Raw genomic sequence first — 12,806 nt, forward strand, 5'->3', positions numbered from 1 at the left:
ATAATTTCATTACTTTTTAATTTGGAGACAGGGCTTTAAGCTCTACTCGGCGGTACTTTGGGGCTACTTGCTCTATTCCGGGGGAGCCATGTGGTGCTGGGGACCAGCAAGGGTCAGCAGGCAATGCCCTCAGTACCATCTCTGCTACCCCTGTCCCTGTGACACTGTTTGCACTGCTCCGCCAAAACCCTGACCTAGAAATGAAATGTTGCCGCACCAAAGCTCTGAAGCTGCTTCACTTTCCGCTGGAGGCTCTTCCGGGCTCCTGAGTGGGGGCTGAGGGACGCTGATTGCACTTTGTATCTGTTTACTGGATTGCTGCCTTTATTGCTTCCGTTGACCTCTGTCTGTTTCTGAGTTCCGTATCTTGTAAGGAGGAAACTGTACCCCCAGAGGGACCAGAACTCTCTCTTGCCCCACTTTCATTGCTGCCAAGGTAAAGTTGTGCTTTTGGACCTCCCTTTCCTTGGACATCTGCCAGCAAGAGGCGGAGGCCTGAGAGCAGATGATGCACAGTGAGACCACTCCAAATTGGGGGCTGTGGAAGTGACACCTGTAATTATCAAGTACTCACTCTGTTCTCATGATTCCTTAGTCTTGATAAGACTCAGCACCTGGGGCCAGAATGATAGTATGGTAGGTAAGGGGTTTGCCCTGCACAGGTTCCCCCAAGCCTGCCAGGAGTAAGTCCTGAGCATCACCGGAGGTGGCCCAGAAAACAAAATCAAAAGATTCAGTAGCCTGTTGTGCAAAGGCAGAAACTGAGGGAGTTTGCCAGTTTGGTAGGCCCCCAGATCTGAGCCTATCAGCAAACCTGATCTGTTGCTACACCTAGAGAAATCACCCTAACTAAGCAGTACTGAGGGACGCCTGTCCACCTCCAAAGTATGAGCAAGGGGCCGTGGGTTCATGGTCCTCTTTCTGGGATAAAAATGCCCCTGGGGAGGGCAATGGCCCAGTTTATACCTGATGGACATAGTCTTGGCCTCCGCTCTTGCTGCCCTGGAGCTGTTCAGGGGTGAGGCCAGTGCGGGAACCAGCCATGAGTGACCAGGTCTGAAACAGGGACACTGCAAAAATTAAGAACAGAGACAGAAATAAGAGAGAAAAAAGCAGGGGTGAGGGGGCTCACAGCCTCAGACTGTCCTCCACGTTCTGTCTCCGAGACTGTTCTGAATGTACAATAGTTATTACTTAGCACTAGTCATCCATCATCAGAAAGAGAACATTTTTTGGCCAAATGCCAACTCATTCTATCCAGGCTAGATTTTTTTTTTCTTTTTGGGTCACACCCAGCGATGCTCAGGGGTTACTCCTGGCTTTGCACTCAGGAATTACTCCCGGCAGTGCTTGGGGGACCATATGGGATGCCGGGGATCGAACCCGGGTCTACCACGTGCAAGGCAAACGCCCTCCCCGCTGTGCTATCGCTCCGGCCCCCCAGGCTAGATTTTACGCATCTGAGAACCTTAGTATATTGAAACACCTTTCTCACCTTTCTCTCTCTCTTTCTCTCTTTCTTTCTTTCTTTCTTTCTTTCTTTCTTTCTTTCTTTCTTTCTTTCTTTCTTTCTTTCTTTCTTTCTTTCTTTCTTTCTTTCTTTCTTTCTTTCTTTCTTTCTTTCTTTCTTTCTTTCTTTCTTTCTTTCTTTCTTTCTTTCTTTCTTTCTCTCATTACATCTGGCAATGCTCAGGGGTTACTCCTGGCTCTGCACTCGGGAATTACTCCTGGCAGTGCTTGGGGGACCATATGGGATCCTGGGGATCTAATCCAGATTGGTTGCTTGCAAGGCAAATACCTTACCCAAGGTATTATCACTCTGGCCCCAAAACACACATTTTTATAATGGGATTTCTCCAGGGGAGATTTCACTAAAGAGGGAGCAGATATAAGACCCTCACCGAGGCAGCATTCTGGATTTAAAGGTCCCCTGAACTACCCATCTGTCAGTCTCCTTTGTCTGTCTTTACCTAATTCCCACATACTCCCAGCAGGCCAGAAGGTAGGAGCTGTCCTGGGCAGACAAATGCTCGGGGCCACCAGGCCACATCCTGCGGTGCAGGAGAGAAAATCCAGGCCCTGCATGTGCTCTGCCATGTGAACTCTCACCCAGCCCTTTCTTCCTCTTACTTATTTTTAGTGCCTGGGATCCTTTCCCCTCTTAAAAAATTAAGACTGGGGCCCGAGTGACAGTACAGTGGGTAGGGCGTTTGCCTTGCATGCGGCCGACCTGGATTCGATCCCTGGCATCCCATATGGTCCCCCAGCACCGCCAGAAGTAATTCCTGAGTGCAGAGCCATCGCTGGGTGTGACCCCCCCAAAAAAAATTAAGACCGGGCTGGAGCGATGGCACAGCAGGTAGGGTGTTTGCCCTGCATGTGGCCGACCCGGGTTCAATCCCTGGCATCCTATGTGGTCCCCCAAGCACCGCCAGGAGTAATTTCTGAGTGCAGCCAGGAGTAACCCCTGTGCATCTCCAAGTGTGACCCCCCAACAAAACAAAACAAAACAAAACAAAAATTAAGACCTAACTGGCCCACATCACTCTCCTGTGTTTCAGTGTATCTTCCTCTCTGAAAGGCAATGATGAATGCAGTGAGTACATCCATGACCCTGGGTTTGTGGGTGTCCTTGGTGCCCCTCCTCTCCCCCTTCCCTGTCCCCTTTCACCCCCAGGCAGTCACTGACCTGCTTCAGTCATCTTGGTGACCTTGAGATAAGTGAAGTCAGAGTACTGTTGTCTACTTCTGCTCAACATAATTGTGAAAATCAATAGCGCATTCCTATTTGTCACCCAGAAGTATTCTGTTCTAAGAATAAATGCTCATTTTTTGCTTTTTGCTTTTATTATTATTTTTTTGGGGGGGATTACACCTGGCATTGCATAGGGGTTACTCCTGGCTTATGCACTCAGGAATTACTCCTGGCGGTGCTCAGGGGACCATATGGGATGCTGGGAATCGATATCCAGGTTGTCCATGTACAAGGCAAACGCCCTACCCGCTGTACTATCACTCCAGCCTCTAGGACAATACAGTTTTAGAGCAGATTTCTTAATTTGGATACTCTGTGCTGGGAGAAGTGTTCTCTTCACAGTCTGACTTTGTTACATTCATTCTCCAGAGAGCTACTGCGGGCAGCTCTCTGTGAGGGATGAAGGATGAGCTGGGCAGGAAGGAGGAGGCCTGGCCTCTGGCCTTTACCTTCTTCTTCTTCTTTTTCTTTGGGGAATCAAACCTGGGTCGGCCTAGTGCAAGGCAAATGCCCTACCCGCTGTGCTATCGCTCCAGCCTCGGCGGCCTTCACCTTCTTGAGCATTGTTTCTTGGCCTTTTTCTCATCGTTACCACCTTCTGAGCAGATACCCCTGTCCTGCAGGTTGACCCCTAGTGTTATGCCCTGACTCTTCCTTTTCACCCCCCTGGACAATCCTGGGGGCCTGCATGTCCCTGACTGAGAAGTACTGCCACGGGAGAGTAGGTCTGGCGTATTCCACATTGAGCTCTGTGGGGAAACGTGATTATAAAGTGGGGCCGTCTGAGTGTGTTTAGACTGTGTAAGTAGCAAGGGAGGGGCTGGGTTGAGTGATACAGGTTCTTCCTCTCATGTGGAAGGAACTTGTGGGACTGGAAATGGGGTGGTGTGTGTGAAGGAATGGGGTGTAGATGATGAACTGGCCTTATTGCAGGGGCCCTTATTGCGAAAAGGGAGGCTGAGGGGATGCTGGAGTTCTTGCGTGTCCTAGGAGTGACGAGGACGCCGTTCCTGGGAACCCTATTTTTGCTTTAGTGAGGGCGGGTGAATCAATCTTAGGGGCTTCCTGAGCACTTATAGGCTCTGCCACGCCTGACTCATCAGATTCTGCCCACACTTCTCCTGAGGCTGCCCTGAGCCTGGGGGAGAGGAAGAAGCAGGGGCTGAGAGTTTCTCATCCTTGATCCTCTGTGCTGACAGGGTTCTAAGTGATTCACTTTAGGGCCAATTCTGCAGATTCATTGAATCTTTGAGTCTGCGATGTTGGATTGATTTCTGGAGTGTGGGAAACTGTCCGGTGAGGCCAGGGAAGCTCAGGACACCCAAACCAGGGAGAAGGTCTGTTGAGGCCGCTGTGGGGAGGGCCCCAGGCACGTGTTAGTTGGTTTACTTCTCATAAGAGCCCTGTGAGGTCAGGAGATTGTGTGAATACTGTTTTGCCAATAGAAAAACTGAGTTCAAAGAAAGATTGGGAGTAATTTAGGGTCCCACGTGCCCCTGCTAGGAGATGCCACTACATACCAACAGGCAAGATGGGAATCCCACCTGAGGAAGGCAGCAGAGTTAGAGGAAGCTAAGAGAGTGTGTCCACAGGTCACACTATGACTTCTCCCTATCCCCCCAGCACTGTGGTGACAAGGATCAAGCAGCATGCTAGATGTTTGATGTTCACCCGCAAAGCAAACTGGAGAGGTCTTACCCTATCCTACCCCTGAAGATAAAGGGCTTGGGGTCTCTCCTGGGCTGGGTAGAATGGCTCCTGCAGAGGGTGTGAGAAGAAGGGCTGCTCCATGAGAATACACCGTCAACACCCTCAGCACATCCATAGAGTGAGTTTCTAGAAGCATATATGTCGGGCGCTTGAAGAGATCCGGAAGTTTGCCATGAAGGAGATGGGCACCCTGGATGTGAGCACTGACCCCAGGCTTAACACAGAGGAATAAGAAATGTCTTATACCAAATCCGTGTACATTTGTTCAGAAAGCATAAGGGGGACGAAGATTCACCAAACAAACTTTATGCATGGGTTATCTATGTGCTCACCAGCACTTTAAAAAATCTGCAGATGGTCAAGGTGGATGAGAACTAAAATAATGACCTCGTAAAGTTATAAAAATAAAAAACAGGGGCTGGAGCGATAGCACAGAGGGTAGGGCATTTGCTTTGCATACAGCTGACCGGGTTTGATTCCCAGCATCCTATATGGTCCCCTGAGCACCGCCAGAAAAATTCCTGGGGGGTCACACCCAGTAGTATTCAGGACTTCCTCCAGGCTCTATGCTCAGAGATCACTCCTGGTGGGGTTCAGGAGACTATATGCAGTGGGAAGGGTGAAACCCGGATTGGCAGCATGCAAGGCAAGTGCCCTACCTGCTGTATGATTGCTCCTGTCCTGGACTCTAGATTTTTGGATTTCACAAAAGTAATCTTTCACTTTACAAAATAGTAATCACAAAAGTAATCTGCATTCAGCAGCAACATAACTTTAAAGTTTTGCATTTTGATCCTTTCCCTGGCCTTGCAAAAAGAGATACAGAACTCTCACATGATGCTAAGCTGTGGGAGTCCCCATCCGCCTCGTGCTTATCAGGGAGCACAACTCATTCTACAGGCGGCTTTTCACTTTCAGTCCAGTGTTCAGTGAATTACATGAGATATTTTAGCACTTTTAAAGAATTGAGATCTATTACAGGCTTTGTGTTAGATAAGTTTGCCAAATTGTGGGCTAATGTTAGTGCTCTGAACACATTTAAAGTAATGGCGCATACACTGCTGGATTCCGGGGTTCAGATATGACTAGTCAATTCAGTACCTGGGTCTAGTGAGGCAGTACTGTCAGGCACAGAGGTACTGGTGGCCACCTGGCAGTGCTGGGGATCAGACTAGGCTTGTCAACAGCTGAGTTATCTCTCTGCCCCTGGAACAAATGCATTTTTTGACTTATGGTATTTTCACTTTAAGGTGGATTCAATGGGATGAAACCTAATCCTCAGTTGAGAATGATGTTAAGTTTTCAGACAGCCAGAATGAGACAAGGGACAACCAAATATTTTCTGAGGAGAAGCACCTAGCAAAGCTGGGACAGAACTTTCTTCTGTCTCTTAATCGTGCCTTTGGATAGACCTGGTTGCATGTTTAACTATTGTTTTAAAGTCCATTAATACTTAGAAGGTAACAAGTTCTTCCTCAGTTTCAAGTCAAAAACTGTCACTTTATTACCTTTTGAAAAGAAAATCTTTTATCAGTACAAGTTATCAGCAAAATGAGAATTCCCAAGAACCAATTCGATGCTCATACTGGGCTCTGAAGTAGCAATAACCACTCTTTCTTATTAATGTCAATATTGTTGCAATGAACTATGCAATTGTCTAGGTGTTTAAGAATTGCCTATGGGCTGGAGCAATAGCACAGTGGGTAGGGCATTTGCCTTGCATGTGGCAGGCCTGGGTTCAATTCCCAGCATTCCATATGGTCCCCTGAGGAATTACCTCCAGGAGTAATTCCTGAGTGCAGAGCCAGGAGTAACCTCTGAGCATTGCCGGGTGTGACCTAAAAAGAAAAAGAAAAGAATTGCCTAATAATTGTCATATTAAAATAGAAATAAAATGACTACAAGTACTAATACTTGCAAAGTGATAGTATAATTACACATAGCCCCAGTACAAAAAGTCCATTCTTTGTTACATAGAAAATCTGCAAGAGGCGAAGATATTGATAGCTACTCTAGGTTCTGTGCTCAGGCGACATTCCTGGCAGTACTCAGGAGACCGTGTGGCTTCAGGTATCAAACTGGGGTTGGCCACATACAAGACAAGTTCCTTTACTCTTGTTACTATCTCTTTGGTCTCAGAGAAGCAGTTTTGTGATAGGGTTTCAGTAACTATAGCAAAGAAGTTAGAATGTGGAGATTGCTAGGGCTCGTTGATGTTTTCTATGTATAGTCCATTCTGCACTCACACAGCTCTCCCGTATTTCTGGGACTGGAGATTCAGAGATGACTTAGGTATAGCCCTTGAGGAGTCTCTTCATTTCCTAGTCAGAGTTCCACAGTGATTAAACTCAGGGATGAGCTAAGAGCATGGATACTAATTCACATGGGAGGTCAAGAAGACTTCCTGGAGATGATCATGGGGGAGTGTTTATGAATGAGTCAGTTTTTGTGAGATAAAGTGTTGGAGAAAGATCTAGATAAAGAACGGGGAAATAAGCAGAGCATAAGGATGGGGGCTGCAAACTTCATTTAAATGCTCATTTAGCTTGTGAAGAAAACAGGAGTGCATGTGTATAGTAACCAAATTTGTGATGTTTAAGTTTTGCAGGTCCCCAGTACTTCCATTATACAGGTCATCTAATCCTCATAAAATCACATTGGAAGGTACAGTCAATGTACCCATTTTGCAGATGGAAAAAACAGAGGTATGGAGTTAGGTAACTCTCCCTGAACCTGTTATGAAGGGAGAACCGGGATGAAAATCTAGGCAGCCTGTTCAATCCATGCCTCTGTGTGAGAACTTATGAGCATCTATTTGCTCTGGAGCAACTGAGTAATTAACCAGATTGCTAGCTAGGTGTTAGCCACTTTAACCATGATGAAGTCAGCTTTCGCCCCGAGTTCTGTAGCTTGTGGGCATCTCAGGGTCTTCCTAGAAATGTTTTCAAATTACCAGAGAATTGTGGGCTTTTTCCTTCCCTGTAGGGGCTCACATTTCCATGCAGGGTTTCTCCATCCTGTCTTGTATTCAGTGATGGGTTAATTCTTAGATTTAGCTTCCCTTCCCTTCTCCCAACCATGTGTGAATTGACTTATGATCTGGGTGTTGCTCTGGCCAGTGGGTACCAAGGTATGTTGACTTTAACATGAAATGGCCCCAGGTTCTCACAACCAGGACCAGAAGGGGACAGGGAAGCACTGGTCTGCTCACTAAGGAACTGTTAGCTTCCAAAGGAGGGCCATGAGGTGTCCAGCTCCATGGCTAGTACCCGACTTCATCCTGTTGGGGCTGAGGGATGAGGTAAGAAAAGCTAGAGTAGGGGATGTGCTGGATTTGGTCTATTCTTTCTGCTGCCTCAGGAATCTGAACTCAATTAAGAATGGAGAGAGTACAGGGGTTAGAGGTCCTGCCATGCATGTGCTCAAGTAGGTTTAATCCCTGGCACCACATGACATCGTGAGCATTGCTAGGTATACCCTGAAGATCCCTAGCACCAGGGGGTATGGGGAAGAGACCAGGTCCTAGCATTGGCCTGTGTTTGGCCACTAATCACTGGGAATAGACCCACGGTTCCCTTAACACTGCTAGGAAGCCCACCCTGACCCCCCCTCAAATAGTAAATGTTTGGTCACTTCTTTGGGAAGCATGCATGTAATTATATGGTTGACTACTCCTAAATGGTTAGATTTCCATTGCTTATATCACTTGTATCACTTGTCATCCTGTTGCTCATCGATTTGCTCGAGCTTGCTTTCATCCCTGTCGCGTGCTAGTATAGCCCAATTGCATCTGCTTGCTCCAGGAACACAAAGAGTATCAAACTGTTCATTCAGGGTCTTGATGAAGAAGTCCAACCATCTCGTAGCTGGGAAGCCAGGATTTTGACGTCCTGTGGAATCTAGTCACTAACAGCTCTAGTCCAGTGGTCCTCTCCAAATCACATTACGTGTCCGGCCCATCTGATTTTCAACACTTTGGCAAACTAGGCAGCGTCCCTGATTCTCGATTGTTGATCGAGGTCAGAACTCCGGATTCCTTCTCTCACTTGAGTGAAATGTGATACTCCAAGTATAGCTCTTCCGATGCCGTTTTCAACATTGGAGAACAACTATTCCTTGGAACATGCGACAGTAGAGGTGTTGGTGGTGTCGGTGTCCTTGTCAACAAGAACTTGGCCGTGAGCATCGATTCATTCGAATGCCTAACAACCTGAATCAGACGCTTACATTTGAATAAATGTGACTCATTGCCGGTGGTGTCTATCTTTGTCATCTACACACCAACATCCAACTATAATGAAGAAGAAATTGAGAAGTTCTACATGGAGCTGGAAAAGTGCTATAAAAAAGAGCACACCTTCTACACTGTCATTGTCAGGGATTTTAACGCCAAGATAGGACCAAGAAGAACTCCACACCACCTGAAAACTCCACATTGGGACCCACGGCCTAGAATGGAGCAAACAGGGTGAGAGGCTGAGTTCATCATGTCGACCAAGACCATCCAAGGTAACTCGCAGTTCCAGAAGGCCAAATCTAAACGTTGGACATGGGAGTCTTCCAGTGGACAGTTCCACAATGAAATTGACCACATCATATTCAATCAATAGTTTTGCCTGACTGATGTCTCTGTTGTCCCAAAATTCCAAACAGGATCAGACCACCATCTTCTTTGTGCAAAATTCTACTTCATGGAACGGAGAGAAAGGGCTGCGAAGTTTAAGAAGAGAACTCCCAAAACAACCACCAACTGGGAGCTCTTTGGCACCATTGCAGCAATATGGGAAGATGCCGTCATTGACAACATCAATGAGGAATACGATGGACTGATTCAGCACCTCCATGACTGTGCGAGGAACACTGAGAGAGAGAAAGATACAAAAAGATGCCTGTCTTCAGAAACTCTCCAGCTCATTCGCCAACATGGTTTGGTGTGAGCCTCAGGCAATCACAAGCTAACATCCGAGCTTACAAAGCTGTGCCGAGAAGTGATAAAGGAAGACCTCAAAGACAGAAGAGCAGCAGTGTTGGCTGATGCAGCAGAAGCCGGGAACGCCCACCTGTCCTTCACCAACTATAAGACCAAGATGACTGCCCTCTGACGTCCTGATGGATTATTGCTTACATACATTTCTTATCTAAAAATATGATTGATTGTGGGGCTAGAGCCATAGCACAGCAGGTAGGGTGTTTGCCTTACACGCGGCCAACCGGGGTTCGATTCCCAGCATCCCATATAGTTCCCCAGCACTGCCAGGAATAATTCCTGAGTGCAGAGCTAGGAATAACCCCTGTGCATCACCAGGTGTGACCCAAAAAGATAATGTGGCGCTGGGGATCAAACCTGAGGTCCTGTGCATGCCAGACATCTCTTTTGTTGTAACTGTTTGACTCAGCTGTGATCATGTGATTTTAGATTTCACTCTACCAATATAACTTTGGACATGACACAGACACATAACTCTCCTACTCTGTTTCTTCATTTGAACAATAGCTTAAAATGTTCTTCGAAGTAGCATCTTTGTAGTAGTAGTTCTTCAGAGAGGATTAAATAATACATATATGTCCATAGAACAGTACCTGAAATATAGTAAGTGCTCAGTCAGTGATAGTAGTTTCTTCCTCAGTTAACCAAAAGCTTATAATTTGGTATGGCCAACATGCAGGAATCGGAGAGGATGGAACTGAGTAGGGATAAAATTGTAAGAATTTCATAATATATTACCAAAAGATGGGTTGTATTCTACAGGGAAGTTTTTCGAACCATTCCTAACAGTCTGATCTATCTGTAGGGGTGTGAAGGAATATACTCTTGCAAGCATAGTTTCGTTTTCTGTTTAATTATAACAATGCATTGAATTTTGTGTTCTAACCTATAGTATGTTCAATAGCAAAGAGAGGGCCTTCAAAAACATTTTTTTAAAAAACAATTCTTGGTTGATTGATCTGGAAGTAGTCTCAGTTCACTTTTGAGGAAAAAAAAAACAAGCCATTTCCACTGATTGCAATTTCAATATCATGCTCTTTTTAAAAAGGAGGAGGCTTGTAAAAACCAGTTGTGTAAGTGGACAAAACACTGAAAATTCTATTTAAAAACTATAATTCTATTTAAAAACTATCATAGATTTTGGAAAATTTTCCTGCACAAACGATCTGAGAGGCTGAAGTAGGCATGTGTTGTTCAGATCATACTTAAATATCATGGAAGTTGTAAAGTGATTAAGAGCCTGTTGAAAAGAGAATTCAGACCGCAGCCTTAGCAGGAGAACAAGATTAATGAGAGGAAGTCCAGGAAATGCTTATCTTTACCCCAGTTCTTCAGGCTTTTACTGAAGCTAAACATCCACTGTTATCACCATTCAGAGGCAAATATCCCTGTAATCTTTTGATGTAGATTTCCTTTGAAACAGAAGTGGGAGAGAGATGTTCAATCCTAGGACAGAGAATAGGGGTAATCTGTCTCCCTCTTGGGTTAGCCTTGCTTTCACGATGTCTTGAAAAGTTTCCTGCTGAAAAAGAAAATCCCACTCTTTTTATCAAGAATCAAGATTACGAGTTATGTTTTGTAGAACCACCAACCCACACACATCCTGTCCCCCTCGCCCCCACAGAGCACCAGCAGTTTGTTTCAGTGAACAGAAGTGTTAAAAAAAAAACCCACCCACAGATAAAGATGCAGAAACTGGCAAGTAAAGCATAAACCATAGGGATTTGAAGTCAAACCACAATAATTTTTTTTAAAAGTCAAATTGGTAACTAATAAAGTACCACCTTTTTTTTAGTGGATTTGTGGGGATCTAGCCCAGGACAGACCACAGGAATCTATTTAGCTTTCTTAAGACTCTATTTACAGGAGCCCGCGTTCTAGAATAATTTGATTTTCTGCCCCTGAGCAAGGAATTCAGATACAGGCACCTCGGTTCGCAAGAAGGGTGGTGGTCAGACCAGATAACCAGACCCATATCACATGACCCGTATCACAAGACCCAGGACTTCCCCCAGAACCGGGACATTCCTGAATATTGGCGCGAATACTGATCTCTAAAACCATAGGCTAAGGAGTGATGTCCTTTTAAATGGATTGGTTAAGAAAGTTTGCAATATTACAAATCTATTGGCTATGAAATGCGCGGGCTCTGCTGTAACAGCCGGGGAAGGCCTATATAAGATCTTTGGAGAAGCTCGGGGTCTTTGGCCCAACCTGCTGGACCTGCGTGTCCGTGTAGGCGGCTGGACCCTGGCTAGCCAGTCTTACAATAAACCCTGCTTGCTGTTTGCAGTCTCTGGAGTCTCTTTGTCCTTATAGGGAGATCTCGATCCGTGCCCTAACAGATTATGCCCAAGCCAAACTTAATACTTTATACTAAAATTAGTATAATCCAGAATATTGCATGAAAATATTTTTGGTGATATTTCATAGGCTATACTTCTAATCTCCCTAAATTCAGACACAGGATTCATGTAGAGATGATATGTAATCATGTCTTCACACTACCTATTCATGTCTTTTATAGTCTATAGCAATAAGAGATCAGAGCTGTAACTGAATTATAACCAAAATGTTAACCCAATAAATTAAAGGTGAAAGTTTAGCATAATAAGAGTTTGAAAGGCTGTTACCCAAGTTAGAATTTATTTTCATATATGAAATGGACCAAAAAATATGACACAGCAAAACAGAGATATAGTATGGTAGATAATAAAACATGTAAGACAGAGAGAGAGAGAGAGTGTGTGTTTGTTTGGGGGGGGTGGATTTGGGGGCTGTACCCTGTAGGGTAGGGTGGTGCTCAGGAATGACCTTCGATGGTGGTTGGGGGATCATTAAGGAGCTGGGAATTGAATCACGGTCAATCACATACAATGCAAGCAACTAACTGCACCTATCTCTCCAGCTCCCTAACACCATATTCCTCTTCCTAATGATAGCTGAGACTTCTCCTAGAAAAGAGTACCAATTTATAGAATCTTATTTGAAAATCTGGATAACCATATTCATCTAATTTAGTAGACAAAATGTTTTTCCTCATGACTTCCCAATGGTACACACTACTTAATAAAAATTTTATTCCTGTATGTCATTAACAAGTGAAGAATTAAAAAGTCAAATGATTAAACATTTCTACTGAAAAATGTTTTGAGGCCCCACCTGGTGGTGCTCAGGAATTAGTCCTGGCTTTGTTTGGGGGGACCTCACACATGTGGTACCAGGGATCAAACCTGCGTGTTTGATCCTGGTGTTCTAGACAGAAAACTTAAGAGCATACGATACTTGGATAATATTTGAGATCTTGTTACTCCTCTATTTTTGCTCCAAAGCCCAACGTGGGATAAAGAGGAA

The sequence above is a fragment of the Sorex araneus genome, chromosome 3, assembly GCF_027595985.1.
Source record: "Sorex araneus isolate mSorAra2 chromosome 3, mSorAra2.pri, whole genome shotgun sequence".
In the NCBI taxonomy this organism is placed as follows: domain Eukaryota; kingdom Metazoa; phylum Chordata; class Mammalia; order Eulipotyphla; family Soricidae; genus Sorex; species Sorex araneus.